Raw genomic sequence first — 25,150 nt, forward strand, 5'->3', positions numbered from 1 at the left:
GTGCCCAGAGGATTATTGGTAATGATTGTAAAAAGGTAAAAATTAGCAAAACCAATTCCTCAGTTTTACCTGCTACATCACAAAGCAACATCTTCAATGTGAGCATGTTACATGATGACATTGGGATCCAATACAAAGCCTTAGTCTTGTTACAGACATCATTGATTTATTCACTACAAATCAATATGTTAAAAACTGACTAACTCCAATATCTTACATTCTAGCTTATTCTTCAGCTAGCCGGGCCCTCCCGCATCCGTCGCTACATATGGGACCCAGGAGATGGCGCCATAGGAGGAGACGACCTACCACGCCGGCAACAGATCACACTAAACCGTCTACGAACTGGGGTCGGTCGCTTCAAAACATCATTGAAGAAGTGGGGCCTGGCAGACAGTGCTGCATGCGAGTGCTAATAACCACCTGCCCTTTATATAGACCACCCTCGGAAGCCAGCCCCTTCGACGTAGGACCAGAGATGCGGGCATGGCTACACAACACCGAGTTGGACCTCTGACGTTACACGAAAGAAGAAGAATCTTACATTCCAAAATATAATTCTCATGTATTACACATTGCCAACTAAGCACAATTTTTTAGCCTGGGGTCACATCTGGTACACCTTCAACAACTTGGGAGTTGAGCGCTGCCTCAGCAGTCATAACAGAGACCACACTAATTACACCTAGACCCAAAGTTATTAAATCAGACTTTCTACCTCCAGGCAACTTGCAATCGGAGAATGTCAATCCAAAGAAACGGCATCAATCACAGTGAGATAAAAGCCTGGCGGAAAATCTAATTAGTCTAACTAATGATGAGGGGACTGTGTTTGAAATGTCTTACACACGATTTCATCACTGCACAGATATCATGGTCTGTTCCAAAGGGGACAGTGGTATCAGGTCGGAGCCTTCCTTCTGCTCCGGTCGGTTTTAGCTGCACCTTCACGCCACTGGAGGCCGATCAAACAGGTGGGCCTGGTAATGTGTGAGGCTCCAGAGGATATGAAGTAAAGGAATCCTATTAAAGAGAAAGAAACAGGAAACTCCACATCTCTCTGTGCCTTACATTAATATTGACTCCCATACTCCCACTAAGAGTTGTTTCTACTCTGCAGAGAACATTGAAGCATACTGATGCTTACTGGTATGAATAATGTACAATAAGTGTGTTTAAGATGTACTTCAAGTGACCTTCTCGGACATACAGAATAAAAGGCAGCACTCATAACAGTGAAGCCAAGTTGTATGGATATATTGAAGAGACTTTGCTACCAAGATTGACATTTCTACTATCAGTTGTGTCTGTTTTATATAAATAAATAAAAACATACAGGAGATGGAATTTTGTTTTGTAGAGGTAAAAATAGAGGGTATGTCATACTGACTAGAAGCCCCTGTAATTGCAGTTTTGGCCATCAAAGAAAAAGGTCAAGAGTTTAACAATTGTATGACTTTTCATTTCAATTCATCAGATTGCATGGCAGCGTCAAAGGAAATAACCCTAGCTGCCATGACAACACACACCAAAAACAGATGTACTGCACTCACGGGACAAACAAGAGAGTGGTCACACGACAAGACGGACACACAGGGATAAGACAAAACATAAACAGTTCACACCATATGGGGCTGACACTGCTCATTGGCATGCAGTGTGACATTGCAGCTGTGTTTGCAATCGTGATGCAGTTACTTAAAAGCTTAAAGGATAAGTGTGGCGACATTTCCATATTCTTATGACTGTATCCAACTTCAATAAAGCGACCAAAACCAACAATGATTTTACATTACAAGTATTATCAACGCAGTGCCAAACTAACTCTGCCTGAGTATTGGTTGCTAACATCTGCAGAGTATATTTATTTAAATACTCACGATCCATTTTTAAAGTCCTTCTCCACTTTAAAAATGTACATCACATTTGGATGTTTGAGCTTATTGTGCAGAATGAGTCATGTTTCACACGAAGGCTGTTTTCCCATTCCATTTTACATTTCACACAAAATGTAATTTGCACGAGTTAGACACAAAGGGCTTTTCAGTAAAGTAGGAGACACCGTGTGCCCTAAGTAGTTACACTTTTGAAATTAGCATAATATGCATTGTCGCTGATTCTTGATATGCCGTGTAGTCATCTTTGACAAGGTCGTCAAACTTTTTTTTATGAGACATACAAGATATAAAGAATTATAGCAAGAGAGTATTTTTAAATGTCTCAAAGCATATCTGCAGGGAATCTTTAAATATTTACTTTTGTAGCTGGAATAAATGGGCTTTAAGCCGCATGACACAGACAGGGTAAGGAAGAGCGTTAGTATTGAGAGAGGACTAACACAACGTGGGTTTGTTCTTTCATTGAATTCTCTTATAGGACATATTGAGCTCATTTTCAGGTTCATATTTGTATTTTGTGTCTCTACTGTGACATGTCTCCACGCTTTAATGTTCAAAAGCTCTTTATTTGTCTCATACTGCCTGTGCCGTAGAACCTCTTTTCACCCACTGTCTGAAACCAGAGCCCAGCCTGCTCTGATTGGTTAGCTGGCCGGCTAACTGCTCTCTGTTGTGATTGGCCAACCACCACCACAAACAATGTGTTGGAGCACTAGTTAATAGAAGCGCAAGTGTTACAGGGTGATGACCTTTGCAGATCATTTACATGCATGCACAACAACTTTCATAACACACTACAGGAAAGGGAAACCCCAAAAAGTAGAGCCTCTTCAACAAAGCTAAACATAAAGAATATTGCCAACATTATCCATTAAGCTTGCTAGTTGTCTACTTTCATACCAAATAATACAATGTTGCATTTGATTGGTTGCATATTACAAGTGTCGAGAATTTCTCTTTTGTTTATTATCTGTTGTAAGACGATTCTGTTTTGAACACGGAGGTGGTCAGTGCTGTTATTCTAACCTCACATCTTCTGACCAGAATGACTCCAACTCTCCATCTTTTGTGCTGGTACAACTACACAAGATTAGAGCCCAACCCCTCTCTTTTAATCGAACCTCGCCTCAACCAACCCCCACGTCTCCCAATCCTGTTACACACCATTCCATCACCATCCATCAACATCGCTGCTGCAATCAGCCGCACCGATCTCTCCTCAGCAACTTGTTTCAGAACATGCTGATCCCAGAACAGGTAATGAGGCACAAACTGACAATGGGTCACTATGGAGATCGAGCAGCGGGAGAATGAAAAGCCTCGCGGTTTCTAACAACGTGTCCCCGTGACTGACCTGCAGCCATTCCTGTTATAATCTGTGAAAGCTTTGGTTCACCTCGAAGCTCACCTGGCAGAGCAATACTCTTTCTCTTTCACTCTGCCCTCCACTAATCCCCCTCTCTGTCCCCCTACATTCACCTCCTCTAATCTCACCCCCTCCTCTATTTTTCTCGCTCTCGCTCTCATCCTACACATCCATTCAACTGAAACCCACAATTCAATTTAATTTGCTATAAAAGCACAAGACAATAAATGCTTATCTTGCCGAAGCATGTATATGAAAAATAAATAGAAAAAACAACAGGACATAAATATAAATAAGGATTATTGTTGGTAAGCTGTCAAATGTACTTGCAGCCAAAGAAAGTTTTGCAACAAAGGATTCATATTCATGAAGCCATATGTGCAACAAGAGCAGGATATCAATCCCTTGGTAGAAATAAACAATGTTATTTTCACTATAAGCTTTATCAGAAACATAATCAATATGCAAATTATATTTTTAGGGAAGTGAATGTGCCAAAAACACGACATATTGAAGTTATAGTTTTATCTTGCCTCCCGTTCCCCCACACAGTGCCAGGCTTTAAATACATTTACACACATATCCGTGTGCTCACAAACACACACACACACACAGATGGAACACACAATATGCTTCAAAGCTCTCTAGCTGGCTTCCAAATGCCAAACGCCTGACTAATAAATGCAAACACAAATGCCTTAACACACACACATAATGACATGCTGCCACTTCCTCGCGTGTTTCATTGAAATCCTCCCGCATTTACACGTTTGTTGAGTACAAACAAGCCAAAGATATGCGTGTCAGACTGCGTGCTTCGCTCAAATCCACTTCATTGTTTACCTGCTGTGACAAAAGATTATTATCCTTTATACTTATATACATAGGCCTATAATTCTATTTGACTCTAAATGTCTGTGTGCCTTCCCTCTGGTTCCTATACTCTTTACCCCTGGCCGAATCTCACCACCTGTGTGCTCAGGTACTCTCTGGCCCGAAATCGCTGCAGATGTGAGGCAGGAAAGAGCCGACATCACAGGTATGAGCTTTGAAGTGGTAAGAAGCTCTGTTTGTGGTGCAGCGCAGATGAAAGTGAGTCGTGAGGAGATGCACAAGGCCGAGGGGGAGGTAAGGGTGGGAGGAGGAGTTCTTTATGGAAGTGGAAAGGAGGATAAGAGAGGAGCGGACTTCTTTGGGCAGCCAAACCCTCAGCAACACTGCTGCCACTGTTACCTGGAAGGATTTACTGTCTTCCCCTCTGTGTTCTTATCTGTCTTTCTCTATCACTCCTTTGATAAACGGATAAAAACGTAGAAAAACGTCATTGTTAATTCAATGTTCAGCACAAATCTATATTCTCCAAACGTTATATCTCCATCATTATGCATGAGAGCGTGTATGTGCATTAGGTGTTTGTGAGAAGCAAGGAGCGCTGAAGTGCTTCCAGTTACTTACACCGCATTGCTACATTTTGTTACACTGCAACTCCCAATTTACCCGTGGGGATCATTAACATTTCATCTCAGTGGAAATATCACTCCATCATTATGTCGGGGGTACATATTGATTTTAATGAGCCAACGGTTAAAGTATTAGGCACTTTAAACGGTTTGAAGGGGGATTTCAAGGTCTTTTTCATTGCTGTAGCCTTTTTTCACACTTTTATACTTGACTCATCCCTCTGTTGCTTAAAATGTTCCCAAGCGCAACACAGAGAATTCAAGGTATGGCCATGAAATGTGTTTAAAGTTCAACGAAATTGAAGTACTTTGTAATGTTATTAAGAATAAATCCCAACTCACCTGGTCCAGACAGCTGGGCTGGGCCAGCAGCGTGACTTCAAAGCACCGCTCAGAGCAAACACAGAAGGAAAGCTGCGGGAAAGTAAAAGCTTAACATGAGAAAATGCCTTAAAGCGAGAAAAGCAAGTTGTGTTTGGATAAAATATGAATAATGGATAGCAAGCGGAAATCATGCAGATGAGAACAAATAGCAGACTCCCACTAAGAGCCGCATGAAAACAGAAAATACGACACACACACGAGAAGGAGATGTTGATGCATGTGTTGGTACACGTACAGTACACGCGCGTTAATGTGCACCAAACAGAGCAACCGTCTCCTGATGTGTTAATGAGGCAGAAGCAGAGTGCCGGATTTGAGCAGCCTCCAAGCAACAGACAGGCAACAGAGCATGTCAAATCACCTTTATGCAGGACAAAATCATCATGTCTCCATCGAGTAATCTGGCAGCCACAAATTACAATTGGTCTTTTGGTAAAACAAGGGTCAGTGGCAGATGGGTAAAGGCTGGAACTGTAGAACTAGCCGCTAGCCACACTGTCTGAAATGCTAACCCCATTTACACCAGTTTGCGCTTCTTCTCCCTAAGGCTCAACCCAAACCCAAGAAAATATAGGCCAGGCCTGGAGAGACCATGGCATCAGCAGCTCTTGTCACTGGGGGGGTCGCTTACAGATGTCACAGTGTGTGCATCAAGCGTTAAACATGCAAAAAATGCTTTAAAACTCAAGAATATTGAAAGAATGCAAGTGCAAGAAAAGCAGAGCCTAGCTGTGCGGTGTTTGGTGCAGAGACAGAAACGGAGGGAAAAAAACAACCTAAAGGGAAAGGCTTGTGCTGGTACTTTTATTCAGTCCTTCTGCTGAGCTTATCATAATATTTTCAATATTTTGCTAACAAACCTGTGGCTATTGCTGTAAACAAACACAACTGCAGTCCATCTGTCAAAAGGCTAAATGAATGGGACTTTTTCAGACAGTGACAGCTGCTCTGTAAAAACAAATATTGGTAGGAAACGCTTAGGACTCGAAACTAAACTGATTTGGTTGGATAAGAAATTCACTTTTTCTGCCAAGAACGCAAGAACACTTTGGTCATCTTCAAAGAAGCACAAAATCCTCATACCTATTCTCTTCAGTTCTACTTTGATTCCCTAAAGTTAAATACCTCTGTGTGCTTGTTCAATGTAATAAAGAACCATTTAAGCAGCACAATAAATGGATCACTGAAATCAATAGGTGGGTTAAAATGTGGGTCTTCATGATTGGGCACAACTTTGAGTCTTATAGAAAAAGAAACGTAGAATTATGGTAAAGATGAAAGTGGATTTTGAGGTGTGAAATACCAGATACAACTAAGAGCTTTTGATGAGTTGAGTTTGAGTTATGAACATTCCAAACATTTAAGATTGAAGTTAACCTTTATGTGAATAGCATTGCAGCTTGTCCATCATTTCATCAAACTAAATATTGCTGAAATTATATTATTTTTTACAAAATAAACTACACAACTAGTGGTATTTTAACTCTGAGACACAGAAAAAGTTGTTTTCTGTTAATTGGAAGAAGAAAATAACCTGAATCCGCACCAATCAATATTTTTAACCCAATGGGACAAAATCCAACCTACTGAAATATATACTTCATGCAAGTTAATCAAATGAAAGCCGTTTTAATTTTAAATGACATTTTATAGTAATGATTTTCTCAAAACCGTCCACACACAGTAGCTGCTGAGTTGTGTTGATCGAATCTAGCACAGTGTAATTATTCTGTATGTACATGAGCAAATTATGAAGCACTACAGTGTTTTAAAGTGGACCTATTATCCTATATTTGAATAATATATTGTAGGGCCATACCTATATAAAACATGTCTATGAATTTTTTTTTCAAAATACCAAACAGATCATGCATTTTAGCCATGCCTCTTTTCGCTCTGTTTGCTGTATTCCAGCCCTGTTTTTGCAAGGGCTGATTCTGTGGCAAACGAGTTGCAGCTGACCACGCCCCCCTGCAAAGGAGGGGGGCGAGGCACAAGCGTCATGTTACCATGCTGTTACCATGCTGTTACCATGCTGTTACCATGCCACGCAGCCTCTCATTCCCCTGATAGGTGGATAGTTGCCCATATGGCGGAGCACCCCGTTTCTGACGTCAGAACAATTTTAAATCTGTATCAGTCTGGATCAGCTCCGTTGCACCCCCGTTTTTAGAGATTTGGGTATGGAGGAAAAGAGAGGGTTATGTTTTATGACACTTGGTGAGTTCCCTGACACACCGGGGACACATATTCATGTATAAAAGACGTAAAAAGTGCATTTTGCATGACAGGTCCCCTTTAAATCAACTGAAAAATTGTGATTCTACCTCACTGCATTTTTGCCAGCTGGTGTTAAAAGCTAATCACTGGTCAACAAACACAGTATAGATGTTATCGGAGGATTAAACCCTTTGCTACAGTAGGTGCAGGGCCGGCCCTTTATAGCCGGCACTATAGTCGAATGCTAAGGGCGCATCAACCCATGTGGGGCGCCGAAAAAATAAATAAACGTTTTTATTTAAATTTCATAACAAAACAATTTCCCGACTTTGGATCAACAAAGCACATCTTATTATCTTATACTAACAGAACTAAACCTATATTGCGTACAGCGCCCATACATTTTGGCACATCCCCCCCACCCCCCCAAATCAGGTAAGTTGAACTGCCCCAGCCCCAGTAAAAAACAGAGGTTTATGTGAAATAGTTCTTTTTTTGAAATAATGGTTTTAGTGTGCAATTATAGGTTATAATTTTGTATTTGTGTGAATTTAAAATAAATCAAACTCCCCAAAAACGTATACAGTGTAACATCCCGTCATGTCTGCTAAATTATTCTAATCAGGTTCATGTTATTGTTTCACGTTTAGTTCATAGCCCAGGTTAGATTTATGTTTAGTCAAGTCTTTTTGTTCACCTGTCTAGTCCTGTCATTTCACTCCCTGTTTTATTTTGTACTTACCTCTTTTCTCTCATTTCAGGTCCCCTTACTTCCTCCCTTTGTGTGTTTTCCCGCCATCGTCAGCGTCTGCCCCGCCCCTGATTGTTTCCACCTGTTCCCACTTACCTCATGTATAAATAGTCCTGTCTCCCTTTGTCCTGTACCAGTTCGTCTTGTGCCTTGTGCCATTAAGAGAGCCAGCTTGTCATGCTTAGAGATTTTGTACTTTGTGATCATAGTCAAGTTTATATAGTTTGTAGTCTGCTTTGTTAAGTTTTACCTCTCAGGAGTGATTTTTTGTTTGAACTTTATACTTATCCAAAGTAAAGCCCTTTTGAACAACAAACTTTCTTTTGAGTCGTGCGTTTGAGTCCAAGTGTCTGTCAAGGTTCTTAACATACAGCTTCTGTGTGCTTTTATTAACATCGGAATTTACTGTGATGCAAGTGGCCGCGGGGGGGCGCCAGCTAAAATCTTGCCTAGGGCAGCAAATTGGTCAAGGCCGGCCCTGGCTAGGTGTGAAGAGCCGCCATTATGAGCTGTTTTGCCGTTACTAAGTACATGCACCATGGGCTGAAATGACCCAGGCTTCAAGCTTCATTTGTGCACCTTCTCATCTCTGTGTATTTCTGTTACACAAAGTCTGGATTTTGGATTAGGCATTAATATGATAGCACAGATGTTGTAATCTAAATCCTTTTTGCAGTGATTCTAAAACAAATGTGTCGCAAATTGTTTAGCTAATGGCATCCTAACGCTAAATGTATTGTTTATTTACATACTTTCTTTCTAAAACATTCCAGATAATGTTTTAGTATGAAGAAAAAAACATGTATTTGGGTGTATACGGTATCTACGAAACATATTAACTCTGTATCAGTTCTTGCTGCATAATTGAGACGGATGAGGAAGTCAGAGATAAAATCCCTAATAGGATCTTCCAGCATGTGATATTCTGAATTGATTTCAAAACAATAAGTCATAGAAGTCTTGTGAATGTAACGATGGATTTTAAAAGTGCACTTCGATACTGCTATCTTTGTTTCGATTTTATACACTGTTTGGGTTATCAAAGGCAATTTTTCAATTCAGCTGGGGTCACACAGGTAGCAACAACGCTGCTTCACCCTTGTATGATGAAAGCATGGTTCACGCATCAGCTTCCCCTCCTCGGCACGCGGAGGACCACATTTCACACACCCCCAAAGATATGGGAAAAATCGTTACACAAGGCTGGAGATGCAGCCAGAGAGCTGCCGGGGGAGGAGGGGGTAATCCTCAATATTTAACACCTCTCATCCCACATTCACTTTGACTCAGACAGAGGAATAACCTTCTGATCTCCCCCGTCAAAGCTCACTCCAACAGTCACCTCACATCTCCCTCTTTCTCCGAGTCTAATCGGCACTGATTGGCTTATGAAAAGCTTAATCATGGAAAATTACTTTTAATGTGATGCCGGTATGTGTGAGTTCTGAATTGCTTTAAACTGACGAGCAAGAAGTGCGGGAGGGTTTTTCTGTGCCTACTTGATTTGAAGTAGCTGTGCGCAGTCACTCCATATAGATGTGGTTTTGAAAGCTAATGAGACAGAGCAGAGCCTTCTCCTCCACGGGGAAGAGGGCTGCCAAATCCCTGACTCAAAAACACTACAATATTCACATTATAACCCTAAAGGAACACAGCTAGCATATAGACTGTGTATGGAATACTTCAACCTTGACTTTATGGTGTGCTGGAGGATAAATGTCCTTTTCTTTGGCACGTATTGCATGTAGTACACTATAATGCTCATACAGAGTCTTCCATCATCCCCTATTCCTTTAATATTGCTATAATATAGCCACTTAATATGCATTCAACTGTGAACGTATGACCTTATTTTATGTAGCTGTATTTTATGTCTTAGCATGTAGATCTTACATGTCATATGTTTCCTGTCTCATGCTTTGATTCTGCAATTCAGCTACAGGTTGAGGTAATCTACTAATGTGGTTTGTATGACACTTTATAAACATGTTGTAAACATTATATCCAATTATAATATGTTTTACATTTAAACAGCTAACAAAATTACCATAGGATGAGTGGGTTAGTTAAGTACAACTACATTGTTCTGAGAATATAGGCATGTTTATAAATTGTCACACATGTATAGATAATATGTTAAATGGAAACAGAAGAAGCTAAATTGTTGTTGTTGAAACTAAACGGATAAGCTAGTGAGATGTTACAAATACTGTACAAATAGTTTTAAAATAAAAAAGTGTTGCCAGTATTTTAACCACCCATTTCAGCTCTATGGCTAATGTGGTTGTTTGTATGGCAAGCTGCTTTGGTCCACACTGACAACTGGATATCCATGAACAGACATGCATGATCCCCAGAGGATTAAGCCTATGGAGATCCCCTTGATGTTCATCTAGTGCGATTATCAGGTCAAAAGTTCCGTTGTCCAGTACTTTGGTTTTGTGGAACTGCAGATGAAAATTAGCCTCTGGCTTAATCTGGCACATTTACACAATGGACTCAAGTGATCATGTTAATTAATGTGCATTGTCCCTTCTTGAATATACAAATACAAACCAGAAATTCCTGAACAAAAATGCTATTTAATCAAGAAAAATGTATCCTATTAACACATTTTACAGTCATTCATGTCATCGGTAACCATATGAGTTACATGAGTTACTTTGTTTGTTTAGCATTTAGCTCAAATGCAGCTGTCTCTCAGTAAAGCCTCACATGCAGAGCTATGTGTGTTTGTCTACAGTTTGATCTCTTATTCCTGACAAATTGCTAAAGGACACTTTTAATGTCCCCATGGTACTTCATTTAGATGTTATGACCCTCGCATGCATGCTGGCATTTTAATGTCCTATGGTATCATATCATAGAGATAATATCTTAGTGTCTCATTTGACCCTGCTCCTCAACGCTGGATATGGTGAGTTTACTTTGAAACTCATAAAACATACAGAAGCACTTTTATAATTTTGATCTCCTACAGAACCGCTTTAGTATTCTTTGCTTCTATATACTGAGTTTATATTAGCGTTACCACTAACCACTAATTCTTCTAATACTACTATCCGGGTCCCACTGTGATTCTGTCAGGGTTGAGTGAGGCAAGCAGGACCCAAATGCAGATTACACAGATAATACCTTTATTTCAAGGCTTAACTAAAACAAACAGAACACTAACCCGTGAACACAGTCATACACAAGCAAGGGACTCACAAAGACTAACAGAAAACACAGAACCTAAATGCACACAGGACTAATCAAACAAACAAGAGACAGGTGAGGAGGGAGGAGAAAACACAGGGGCACCAGGTGAACACAATCAGGTAATCAGGTAGGAGAGAACACAGACAGAAAGCCACAGGCAGTCTCGGGGGCAAGGCAGAGATCAAGGATGGGGTCTCGGGCGGACGGTCCGGGGGGCAAGGCAGAGTCCATGGTGGGGCAAAGGCCCCGGCAGGAAGAGTCAGGGGGCCGGGTCCGAGGGCGAGGACCGCGGCACTCAGGGGGCCGGGCTCGAGGGCGAAGACCGCGGCTCTCAGGGGGCCGGGCTCGAGGGCGAAGACCGCGGCTCTCAGGGGGCCGGGCTCGAGGGCGAAGACCAGACAGCTCCGGAGGCCGGGCAGGACCTGGTGTCGGCCGAACAGGAACCGGAGCCGGTGGGACAGGCTTCGGCAGGATCCCCCACGGAAGAGGACCAGGAGTTGGCAGGACGCCCGGCGAGACAGGTGATGGCAGGGCCTCCAACGGAACAGGACAAGGGGTTGGCAGGACAAGGGGTTGGCAGGACCCCCGGCAGAAGAGTTGTCAGCGGGATCCCCAGAGGAACAGGACATAGGATTGGCAGGACCCCCGGCAGGAGAGTAGTCGGCGGGACCTCCAACGGGACTGGACATGGAGCTGGCAGGACCCCCAGCGGAACCTCCAACGGCACAGGACATAGGGTTGGCAGGACCCCCGGCAGAAGAGTAGTCGGCGGGAACCCCAACGGGACAGGACATAGGGTTGGGAGGACCCCCGGCAGGAGAGTAGTCGGCGGGACCCCCAACGGAACATGATCTGGTGTCGGCAGGACCCCCGGCAGAACAGGTGACAGCGGGACCTCCAACAGGACACGGGGAGCTGGAGTGGGCCGGAACACCGACAGAACATGAGGAACTGGAGTGGGCCGGAACACCGACAGAACACGAGGGACTGGAGTGGGTCGGATAGCCGGAACGTGAGCCAGAATCATAGCTGCTGGGGCCGGCACTGGAGTCGGAACTGGAGCCGTAATTGAAGCCGGAACCATGGCTGCTGGGGCCGGTAGTGGAGTCGGAATTGAAGCCGGAACCATGGCTGCTGGGGCCGGAACTGGGGCCGGAACCATAGCTGCTGGGGCCAGAACTGGGGCTGGAACCATGGCTGCTGGGGCCAGAACTGAGGCTGGAACCATGGCTGCTGGGGCCAGAACCGAGGCTGGAACCATAGCTGCTGGGGCCGGAACTGGGGCCGGAACCATAGCTGCTGGGGCCAGAACTGGGGATGGAACCATGGCTGCTAGGGCCAGAACTGAGGCTGGAAGCATGGCTGCTGGGGCCAGAACTGGGGCCGGAACTATGGCTCTTGGGGCTCAGGCTGCCAGCCTGGACCTGCGACTCCCCCTCCCAGGAGCCCCCTGGAGGCTCTGTGGACCTCCAAAAGCCAGACGAGCTCCAGAGAACGGCTCCCGGACAGGAGCAGGAACTGGGGAAGAAGCAGAGGCCGACTCCAGACGGAACACACCGAGGCGTATGGTGTCAGGTTGGGAGTTGGGAGGCAGGGATCTAGCATGCTTGGGGCTAGCAGGCCGGGAATCACACACCGAAAGGAAGTCCAAGATCCAGCCAGGTAAGAATTTCACTAAACCTGGTTTCTCTATAGCCATCTGATGCGCCTCAGCCAGAGCAGCCTGTCGCTGCTGAACTCCAGACGCTCCCCTCCACTTATCAGAGCAGCCAGCCAAAGAAAAGGAAAAACTGAGTAATTCTAGCTCAAAAGAATCTGCTGGGCCCATCCTTGGTGAGATCCTTCTGTCAGGGTTGAGTGAGGCACGCAGGACCCAAATGCAGATTACACAGATAATACCTTTATTTCAAGGCTTAACTAGAACAAACAGAACACTAACCCGTGAACACAGTCATACACAAGCAAGGAACTCACAAAGACTAACAAAAAACACAGAACCTAAATGCACACAGGACTAATCAAACAAACAGGAGACAGGTGAGGAGGGAGGAGAAAACACAGGGGCACCAGGTGAACAGAATCGGGTAATCAGGTAGGAGAGCAAACAGACAGAAAGCAACAGGCAAGACAGGGGGTGAACACTTTAAAAAATAAAACAGGAAACCAAAGACAGAAAAAGACAAGACAAAACACAACACAGACAGATCGTGACAGATTCATTCCCAAATCAATGAGTTATTTTCTTTCGTGACTAATCCTACACTTCCTTTCCACTGAATTTTACAATTGTTGCTGTGTATAAAAAACAAAAACAAACAAAACAAAATGAGGGGTCAGGAGGTTCCTGTAAGAGATGGCTGTTCCATCTAAATAACTACATTGAACATACATTCATTTCAGTTCCCCAGTGTGTGTGTGTGTGTGTGTGTGTGTGTGTGTGTGTGTGTGTGTGTGTGTGTGTGTGTGTGTGTGTGTGTGTGTGTGTGTGTGTGTGTGTGTGTGTGTGTGTGCACCAGCGAAAGAGAGACAGAGAGAATCAGAAAATGAACCTCTGTGTTAATCTTACAGCACATAGCATTGCATAATTTTTTAAGCACATTTAATTTAATGTAATGTGTCTTTACACATCAGTGCCAATAAATCAACTTCCAAATGATTTCTGTTAAGTATTGGCAGTCATGAGCTCATCCCTATTGTAGCTCAGTGGATACTGGAGGCTATAGGTTTCCCTCGTGTCACTCCAACATATTTGAATTGAATAGTGATTGATAGAGTGAGGAGAATGGAAGAGAGAGGGAGAGAGAGGGGGAGAGAGAGAAAGAGAGAGAGCCTATTCGGAGCAGGAGAAACTAGCGAAGAAGCCTCAGCACTTACACTTGCCAAAACGGCTCCACGCAGCCAGCAAGCGACACTTTAAAGATCCACCGTTTTACATTTGAGTTCACAATTGTAAGCACATTCGCTGAGCCTGTGCAGTGTTGGACACGCCGCGGGGAAATGGGATGTTCTCTAACGTAACTTGACGGCGGCAGCAGCAGTTGTCGGACCGGCGTTTTCGGCGTCTCCTCTCAGCGGATTTACAAAGCCTCTCCGGAGCCTGCTATGATATTCAGAACCCTGGACAGCGACTAAACCTTACAGCTGCCTGGAGAAAAAGACTAACCGACCAGTGGAGGTAAGCCAGCAGAGTTTAACAGAAGCTGGTGGGGCCATGGCAGTCGCAAGGGGAAAACAATACTATTTTATAATGTGTTAAATGTGCTGCGTCGCTGATTTAGAGAGGGACTAGATAGCTCTACAGGCAACCCGACGCTACAAATGGGGAAAAGTCTAGAGTTGGCGGAACTCTTGTATATTAACGCAGTTCAACTTGTTTCTTAGCATGTATGTTTAAGGGATAAATGCCATACATTCTGCCACTTTGTACCAGTCTAGTTTGAGACTCTTCCCGCCGCTCTTCTCCATGTTAAAGCTGCACATTTTTAGCGCGTTGCAGCCTAATAATATATAGTGAATACACGCATTGTGACACGGCAAAGAAGGCTAAAGTAATCGCGTAACGTTATAGAGGTTTTTAGTATGATTATACAATTATTATTATTATAATTATTAGTGCTATAAGGCCAGCTGCCGTTCCCTCCCGTCAGTTTTATTGAAGGCAGATGCTTATTTTGAAGAGTCAGCGCGTGGCCAGGCAGCAGCGGCTCGTGCCTCCGGTCTGCGCGGAAAATCAGCCCATGCATGTAAACGTACAAACACACAGAAACACACACACCAAAAAACACACACGCACACACTCGGAAACACGGAAAACACACACACACACAAACACACACACCGAATCACACAAAGCCTGCAGCAAGTCACTAATAAAATATATTCCTGTCACGAGCACCATGCTTCCTCACCACACCAATAACTCAGTGTACATATCTATAATTAACCTATACATGTATAATATATAACCTCATTTAGCCAATAATCCAGAGTGATTTACGATGAGTCAGCAGCCAGTGGGTTAAGGTTTTTGCTCAATGGCTCCTCAGCAGAAAACAAGGCTGCTGCATGGAGGCTCTATGTGGTTTCTTGGAGGCACATGCCGGGTGTTTAACTGGTGATCTTGAAGGTGTTTTCATTATCATGTGTTGGAAAATGACTTTGAGGTATTTAACATATTTGATTGACTATCTTGGCAATCATCTGCCATAATTATAGCAGAAATGAGTAGTCAATTAATTGTTAGAAATTGAGTAAACAATTACTTTTTGCTATCATAGAACGAACGCTTGAGTTCAACCTCATTGATTTGGTACATATTAGCTTTTATATGTTTTATGTGTTAGATGCTGGATTGGAGACTGAAAGTAAATGTTCATACAGTATGTTTCATATTTCATTACATAAACGCTTAATTGTTTACTCAAGAAAAGAATCAGCATATTAATCGATAATGAAAATGATCCTTGGTTGGAGCCAAAGTCACAATTTGAAGAGTTGGCAAACACTGCTATCTTCAAGAATATATTTATTCTACACCCTCTTAATCCCAGTTGCACATGAGCTGTTGCTGGGATTAAATATGCAACCTTTGGGTTTCCAGAAGCGTGGCTGAAAACGATGTGGCCACCCAGCTTCTTCCATGCATCACTTGAACCTGCTGCAGCTCTTTTGCACAGACAAATTAATTCTCAGAATGTAAAGGAAGAAAAATGCCCGTGTCAGGCCAGCTTTGAATAAGAGGTGACCGCCATGAGTTTTTGCCTGCGGCGCATTACCAGGCTCTGATAGCCCTCAACACACTCTCACGCACACAAAAGCATTCACACACCCTGACTGTGTAAACCCACAGAGATGTAAGCCTCGGTTTTAAAGCCTTGATTTTAATGATGTTCATTAGGATTTTGATTACACTGAACGTGTGATAACTCTCGGCTCGCTGTTAACTGTGTCTGATATGTCGGCTCAGGCTGTGAGTGACAAGAATTTAGTGGAACGAATCAAGAAGTGTGAATCTGCGGAGATGCTGCCACAGGGCTTGACTCTAGTGTCCCCGAAAGAAAGAAAGCTCTTTTTAATATGCCAGTTCTGCCTCTGGGTTATTGAGCTCTGGACGCTACTGTATGGAAATTGCTGCTCTATATCATGGGAATGATGAACTTTATGCAAATTAATCTTTCATGCTCAATTTATTATCCAATAAACAGACCATGAATTTGAATTTGAAAGTGGCCCTACAGGGGGCAGGCCACACAATAGCTGGTTACCTCTCTCTAAAGCGCCTTTGTTTAAATAGAAATTAAACTCCTAAGGTTGGAGGGCATGTACTGTAAGATGCTGAATTCAGGGCATTTATGTGGAGTCACTTCTTATATCTTAAAAGCAAAGCTACTTTAACCACCATTTGCCACTACAAGGATGTCTTTTTAACCGGTCTCCCTGTGCCTCATTGGAAAGCATGGCACAGCCACAACCTGAGGGTCAGCAGTTTCCAGCCCTCATTGGCATCCAGGGCACAGCTGTAGATGAGCTCTGCTTCCGATTTTTTGCATTGCACTGATTGCGGGGTTGCTTTTCATGAGCGTGCTGTTTACAAGCTCATTGCACATTGGTCCATGTTCTTTTTGTATGCTTGGAATTCCATTATGGACCCATGCTGGAAGCGCAATTAAATTCAATATGACTATAAATACATGACGGCCTGGTCCGTGAGCCAGAGAGCAGGAAGAGGCGGTGACCACCCACTCACCCTCCTCACTCTCCTTTCCAATCATCCCAGGCCATGTGGAAGCCCCTCACCCTGCTGCGTAGTGAGTTGTGGTCGATTTGAATGATCAACCGAAGACAACCTGGGAAGCAAAGGCTGTCACAGAGAAAATAAAAGGCAGCAATGAGTTCAGTGAGGCCGGAAGGTGATTGTTCACTCCCCCGTGTGTTCCTATAGCTCCCTTTGGCACCGATAGACATGAGGGAAATGAGAGTGCTCTGTCTTTGCTTCTCTGGACTCTGCTCCGGGCAAGGCTGTGCCGTGCTAAGCTAAGCTGTATGCTTCTGTGCTGGGCTTCACTTGATGTCATTAGCTGAAACACAGCTGCTGTTGAATCTGATGCAGTAAGCACTCGGCTCATCTCATCGGTTCTCAGCCACTGGTTTTCCACTCCAGAATCACTGTGCTTCGGAGGGCTATAATCTCACATAATGGCGTCCACTCCAATCAATGGCCAAATGGCACGGGGAATCAATAGCCACCATACTGTAAAATAACGTGGCCCCGGAGTGGCAGAAAGGAAAGCAGCCTGCAGCCGTCACATGTTTAACTGTGGAAACTCTTCTTAAATATATTCCTTAATTATGAATCAAAAATACCAACCTTGTTAACGAGCCATGTATTATGGATTGCTGCATGATCTATGCTAATGTAAGCACAGGGGGAAAACTGGCACTACTTTGCTTGCTTGCCTCTCTCTTTAATCACCACACCACACCACACCACACCACACGACTCCACACAAACACACACACACACACACACACACACACACACACACACACACACACACACACACACACACACACACACACACACACACACACACACACATATGTATATATGCCCAGAAGCTCAAGAGTCAAGCCAAAACTGAGATATACAACTTTACATATACTTAACAGTGCAATAACATTAAATATTCATGATTGGTCAAAAGAAAAGATTCATGTATAACTAGCTGTTAAAATACCCCTCCTACACTTCTCCTTCACACACTTCCACACACATTGGTGGTTTTCAAAATCAGGCAAGAAAATAGCGTTCATACCATGGTTCATACATTGAACCTATTCAAATAAAGGTATGTTGATTAATCCTAAGAAGCCAGAAAATCCATTAGGTTTAAAGTGTTAATCAATGTTGTATGCATGCCTTTTGAAAGAGCTCTAAGAAAAACAATATTTACATGTAAAAAGCTAACAAAAACATTTCTGCAGTTTTATCTGGGAGATAACAGTTTTACTCATCTACAATGAAGGCACTTCAACTTTCCATGTCTGAAATGTGTTTTCTCTAGTATCCAAAGAGATTATATTATGAACAGTGAAAAAGAATAAAGGGTTTAGGCAAGAATACAAATTGGAAAGGTAACTCGCTAAGGGTCACATGTAGAGCTCAGTAAATGCTTTTATTCCAACAGAGAAGCAAATTGCCCTGAATGGGAGATAAGATGTTTATCTCTCCGTCTGTACCACACTTTAACGCCGTGAGAACCAATGTATGATTAGATCCGGCTTTTAAAAATCACTAGCACCTTAACTGGCAGGTTCTCTGTGGGAGAGCTGTTTGCAATCTGCTCAGCATCTCATAAAGCAGAGTTACAATAACTGCACTGGACGTTTATAAATCAAAGACTTCAAATATTTGAGTGTTGCCCGATGAGGAAACTCATTGTGGAGATGCAGATGTGGGCTTGCACCAATCACTGCCAGTTTTGAGTTACAAATGACGAGTTAATGTAGGCCTATCATAGAACACTGCAACATATGCATAGTGATTAAAGATTTTCCCATATCACTGGTTTGGCTCTGGGTATTTTCTTGCCAATATCTCAGCTAATTTGCTTCAGTGGAGGATAGTTGACGTGAGAGAAAGGGACAGCAGCAGAATGCAAAGCCTATCTCTGTCCTGTAGTGCTGTCCCGAATACCATTTTTCGGGCTCCGGATATTCGGTAGTAATCAGCAGCGAATATTCGGCCCGGGGGGGGTTATTAACCCAATTTGTGTTCTTTGAAATTGAAACGGATATCGCATTGTGTTTGTTACTTTCGTTGCAGTTGTATATGTCTTAAGTGTAATTTGGCTTGGCTTCCTATTTATGGACATGCTTTTATTTTGAAGGAGAGGTAGCGCTGTTGACAAGAAGTTGTTGTTGCTATGGACACAAAGTGACGGAGATTAACGGAGAAAAGTACTATCTACATATAAAGACGGAGAAAGTAAACGATAACGTTTATAAGTGTTAGCACCCCCCGAACAAGCTCTTACGTTGATATTGGAGGTTTCAATTAATTCAATTTGAAAAAAAACGGGGAGAAAACAAACAAAACGAATATCCGAATAACGAAATTGAAACCCGAGTAGTACTCCAACGAACGAATATTCGGGTACAGCCCTACGTCCTGTAAACAGAAGAGTTTGGCATTTCATTACCACACCACTGTATAGCTACAGTAGCTGCTAGTGCTGTTACACACACAGACCAATCAACACGTAAATCTACATAGTTACAGCCAACCATATAACCACCGACACTCACACACGACACGTCCACACATGGAAAACCATGCTTTAAAACAGAGCTGTTCGGTAATATGGGGGTGAAATATTGGAACCATGGCAGTCCTCCAGGCATGCAGTTATCATGGATACAGAAGTGATGGGAAATCAATCAGCTCAAGTGGAGTGGCCTGGCCTGTGATGAACAGAGGAGTCTTCTCTTCTCCAGATGCAAGTCTGCAGCTCACTGTTCTAACCACTGAACCAACACAAACATCTATGTGCTTTCTACTATGATCAATTCTTTATGAAGGTCATGCTTATGGCAAAGACAATACAATATAGGCCACTTAAAGGGGCCCTATTATGCTAATGTTCAGGTTCATCTAGTGTGACATGTTTACATGCTCCAATGTTCAAAAAGGTTTTTATTTGCCTCATACTGCATGTGCTGCAGCAGCTCTTTGCTTTTCTTTCTTTTCTAAAAACAGAACCCAGTCTGCTGTGATTGGTTAGATGGTTGCGATTGGTAAATCCCCTTAGTCATGTGTTGGAGCAACAGTAAACGCGAGTGTTACCTATTGATGTCACAGAAGTAAACAAAGGAGTCCAATAGAGGCGTTTCAGGGGTGGGGGGGTGATGATTGTTGTGGAAGAGAAACTCCCTCTGGCCATTATCTTACAGAAACTTTGGTACAAAATCCCCCTAGTTTGCAAAAAGTAAAGTGAATTCCCAAAACAAATATGACATTTTCTCAGTGTCCTAAATATCCACTTCTGCAAAGTCTACGATATTTCCATTTAAGCTGCCATTAGATGTTAGAAAACTTTCATATGAATTGTTTTCATAATGGTCACATGGGAAGTCCGTCTACCTACATACCTACCTACCTATCCATCTTGTATCAATCTATCTGCTGTTGTGTTTGCTTTTGTGTAAAGTGGGCGATGCAGTGTGCAGGCAAACAGCAAACAGATCTGTTTCATCTCTGTGTCAACCTCATATCTAATTCATGCATTTTATTGTTTCTCTGCAGCTGTGTATGTGTGCTATGAGATGCAATGGATGCAGCCTTGGCCAACAGCGAATCACATACAAAATTGAACAGCGCAAGGTTAGGTATTTTAGCTGGAGGCTCTGGAGGATTTAAGTGTCCATAAACATTAGATTGCCATATTATCTCACAGAGACGGCTTCCTTTCTAATGATTTTAAGTAGGAATGTGAGCCCATTCTCATGCAAAGTTTTCAATGGCTTCATCTTGACAGGAGGCTGGGACAGGATGTGTATACTCCATTTACATTTTTCACATTTTACAGAAGCTCTTACAGGAAACCGCTTACAACAAGCGTAACTTAAATGCTTGGACTGTCAGCGTGACAAGCAGCCACATTATTCTACCAGCATGTGGGTTCAGATGGCTGTGAATTCAAACATGCACATACATGCATTCATGCATGAGGAGGATGTCACAGTAGGGCGATGTTTCTAGTGATTTTGAATATTATTACATAGAAATGATTGTAAAATGTATGCGTTTCTCCTGTTGGCGTGTGGCTGTTTTTAATTTCCATCCTTGTGTATCATTACTGCATGAACCAGATGGTAAGTGCGTGTCTAGTGCTCTCTGTACGAGTTCTTCCTGTTTGTGAGAATAGAGTATGAGCATATGTGAGTGTGTCTTGGTTTTGCGCTTATATTTTACAAAGGAAGCTAAACACAAGTGGCAATGAGGTGTCAACTAAACATATAACCATTTCTGAAGCACTTAGTGCAACTACATACTTTACATTTAAAGCAGAAACAGACAGCTTTAAAGTCGCGAACAGCGAGAAAAATCCTCAGAGCATTTTAGAGTTTTAAAGTGTTATTATACTAGTAGAAAGTCTGAAAGCTACAGATGAGTGAATCAGTTCAAATGAAACTTAGGAACAAGGAAAAAATGCAGATGCTCGAGGAGACATTTTGTAGGTTTATGAGTAAGACGATTAAGGGAATCATGAATCTTAATAACCTTATCATTAGATTGGAAAAGACGCCTGCAATCAGAAATGCATGAAGCAAAACCTGTGAGCTAGTTAAGGAAGCCAACCTAAGCCTGCTGCTTCATTCACATGGCTGATCTGTCAGCGCCACATAAATCCAAAGCACCCTTTCAACCACAGAGCTGTACTCAGGCTGACAGTGCTCACTCTCTGCCGCTCACCTGAAAACTCTGCTGTCACTTGCTGCTACACTCGCTGCCACCACTTCTGTTCATATTGCTTTTCAAAAGCCCCCTCGTCACGGAGTACCCACCTGTAGAGTCTCAGACTACCTTCCCTTGGGGGGGGGGGGTTATATTATTCTCCCTCCTCCCTGATGTGCTGTGCACACGTTTTGAGCTTAGGCATCAAACATTAGATGATCATGAATTGATCATTTATTCCATGTGACTTGACTTGCTTGATGTTTTTCATTACATAGAGATGATGTTCTTTCGCTTTGGACAAGATGTCAACCCGATTTATGGAACTCATTGTTACACAGTTTTCTCAGTTACTGTCTTTAAACCACTAAATGTGGAAATATATTTTTGAAGAACTCCAGTGTAGAAAGTATGAACAAGTGTTTAAAGATGTCTCGTGGTAGACCAACACCTAACTAAGATACTTTCTCAGGTTTTTCCTTAACTCACACATCTGTAGGTTCAAATCGATTTAGGAAGCGGTTTTCAAACTGTGGGGCGTGGCGGTACAGCAGGGGGGGGGCGCCTGAAGTGTGTGAAGTTAAAAGAAAAAGTGGACGACAAGCCTTCCAGATACAAAGCCCACATCAAGAAAGCATGATGAGACATACATCTCCCCTGGCTTCACATCTAAGTGGTCGGTGGGGGAGGAAGGACAGCTGTGTGTCCTCTGTCTCAAACCTTAGCAGCAGATAGCATGAAACCAAACAAGCTGAAACGTCACTTGGAGACCACACACCCCAATAGGAATGGAATAGTGATTATTTGCAACCTGCAGTAGTTCATGTTGATTCATATATTTTTATATATTCAAAATGATTTAAAAAATCTACTGCTCAGTTTCAACAAGGCCTTATTATTTCACAGTGGCACAGGATCATTTGCCAATACAAGCACTTTTGTTCGTGTTCAATCCATAAACCAATGTAAAATGTGTTAGATCTTTGTACCTTGTCAGTATTATTAGAGAAATGTAATGTTTGTACAACTATAAACAATTAATCCTACAAATCTATGTGTGAACCGGGTTAAGGGGGGTTGGAACATATTTCCAGATTCCCCAAGGGGGACCTGACTTAAAAATGTTGGGAACCACTGGTTTTAGGAATTACAGTTCACACTCATCTGTCTATTTGCAGAACGTTTCATAGTGATTTGTGACATTGTCCACCTTTTATTCTATCATGTTGTTCTGTAGCATGTAGGCGACAGCTAGGGATCAGAGCGGGGCAGCAGGGTGACAGAGAGGCCTGGCCCTGTGGTGGCCCTGTCTGCACCCTGCCATGCTGGCTGAGAGGCAAACGAAAGGGGAGCATCTGGATCAACAAGCCGATCTTAAAACCGGCGAGACACGGCAAAATGAAAAATATACATCCTTGGCTGGGATGTGTTTTGTCTATTTGTGCACCGAGTAATTGTGTAGCTGTACCTAATCTGTGCAGACGTGTGTCGGTGTGCGTCCATGTGTGTGAAAGCAATGACGTGTCTCTACCACACGCTGTCTGTACATCTTTATGTTGCTCTAATTAGCTATGGTGTGGTCCAGTAAGCTGAAACACATTCTATGTATGGACATATGGTGCAAATCTCACCCAGCTGGAGGACATCAAACTATTATCATAATGGCCACAACACATTGGGATGACTGTATCCATCTGAATTGTTTATCTATTCAGTAAAAGACAGAAACATCCAGAGCGAAGGTTACATTAGCTGAAGCACTGTCCGAGCTGAATGCATGCAGTAGATAATAAGAGGACGTCATTGGGTCGTCCTCTAAGCGTGCTTATTAGAGGACGTTGAAACTGTTGAAATATTGTTAGAGCTGGTGCTGGTGGTGTGTTATTACAACAAGTGTGTTTGCTTGTAATTAAGTGAAGCCCAGAGAGTGAGCACTCAAGCTAGTCAAGGCTCCATGTGCAGTGCTCCAAAACAGAGGCTATCATGATTTGATTAGCACTGAAACATACACATGCGCACACAGAGAGGAGGAGAGAGAGGAGAGCATGCCTCATACTTTCTTGCACGGCTCCTTATATTCTCTCGTTTGCCATTCACCGGCCTTTGTCAGACCTCCACATATTCCCTGGCTCTGTGAGGTGCAGGGGGGTGGCCACCATGGCAGGGAATTAACCCTCGCTATATGGGGCCACCTGACCCCTCTGTAAGACATTATTGCCTGTGTGTTGTACGTTTCAGCCCAGCGATCACAGCTACTATTGTGTATATCAGCATCGATACAGATCAAACCTGACGAGGGGAAAAGTCAGCCTGCCTCGGCCCGGCTGAAGGAGAGACTGGCCTCGCTGATTAGTCTGCTGAGGTTGTTGCTGGGGGGATAAATGTTGCTTCGTACGACTGTGGTTCTGAAAGGCAGGAGCAGCTGCTGCTGTGTCACTGCCCCTGGGATGCAGGGACTCTGAAGATACAGGGCTCTTCTCCCCTCCTTCCTGTCCCCTTCCTACCCTCACTTCCAGAACTTTACTTTATCTCTCCTCACCTCCCTCTCTCTCCTCTTTCTTTCTTTCTTTGCACCACTTAAACACCAGCCCCAGCAGGCAGAAGATAATGCAAGGTCTCACACACACCCGGCAGTGATGTACTCTCACGTGTACTGCTTCGTTTTCCGTGTGTGGGCTCAAACACAAAAGGCTAGCCCTTCTTATCTTTGCCCGTTGTCTTTGTGCCTGTGTGTGTGTGTGTGTGTGTGTGTGTGTGTGTGTGTGTGTGTGTATGTGTGTGTGTGTGTGTATGCACATCAGTGTGTGTGTGTGTGTGTGTGTGTGTGTGTGTGTGTGTGTGTGTGTGTGTGTGTGTGTGTGTGTGTGTGTGTGTGTGTGTGTGTGTGTGTGTGTGTGTGTGTGTGTGTGTGTGTGTGCACATCAGTGTGTGTACGACTGTTAATGTGGAAATAACAGTACATGAGAACTCTACATAAAAATGTGTATAAGTGCTCATGGCTTTTTCTCGTTTTCAGTGAAGAGCATTTTTTTTTGTGTCTGGCCTGTCTCTCAACACAGCACGGCACTAATAGGCATTCTGCAAGCCACTCTGCTCTGCAATTAGCCGAAAGCCATGGGAAAAACATTGATAAACAAAGATGAAACAATTCATGCCTTGCCCATTGCAAAGCCCTCGATCGAAGTCAAATGCTGTTATCTTCCCTGCAATGCTTTTCGGCAGGTGGAAGCCGGCTCTGCCAAACAGACAATACTATGCCCTTGAAACGCATCAAACAAAAGCAGATGCAAGTGCCTGTTTGTTCAAACACTTATTAAAAGCCAATACAGGCCATTTATGTGGGTGTTGTTCCTGGAACCGGAGTTAACGCGGCGCTAGGTGCTTTATCCCTGTCCACACAGTGCTCTGGCAGGG

General features: G+C 43.2%; 1 protein-coding gene across 1 annotated transcript in view; it reads left to right on the plus strand.

Moving 5' to 3' along the window:
* The first annotated feature begins 14,195 nt into the window (after window positions 1–14,195).
* tmem121ab (transmembrane protein 121Ab) overlaps window positions 14,196–25,150 on the plus strand; it is a 40,679-nt gene continuing 29,724 nt past the window's right edge. The window contains exon 1 of the mRNA XM_079644744.1: window positions 14,196–14,455. The gene's annotated coding sequence lies outside the window, so the exon portion shown is untranslated. The remainder of the gene's footprint in view (window positions 14,456–25,150) is intronic.

Source organism: Notothenia rossii, assembly GCF_949606895.1.
Source record: "Notothenia rossii genome assembly, chromosome: 8".
Lineage (NCBI taxonomy): Eukaryota > Metazoa > Chordata > Actinopteri > Perciformes > Nototheniidae > Notothenia > Notothenia rossii.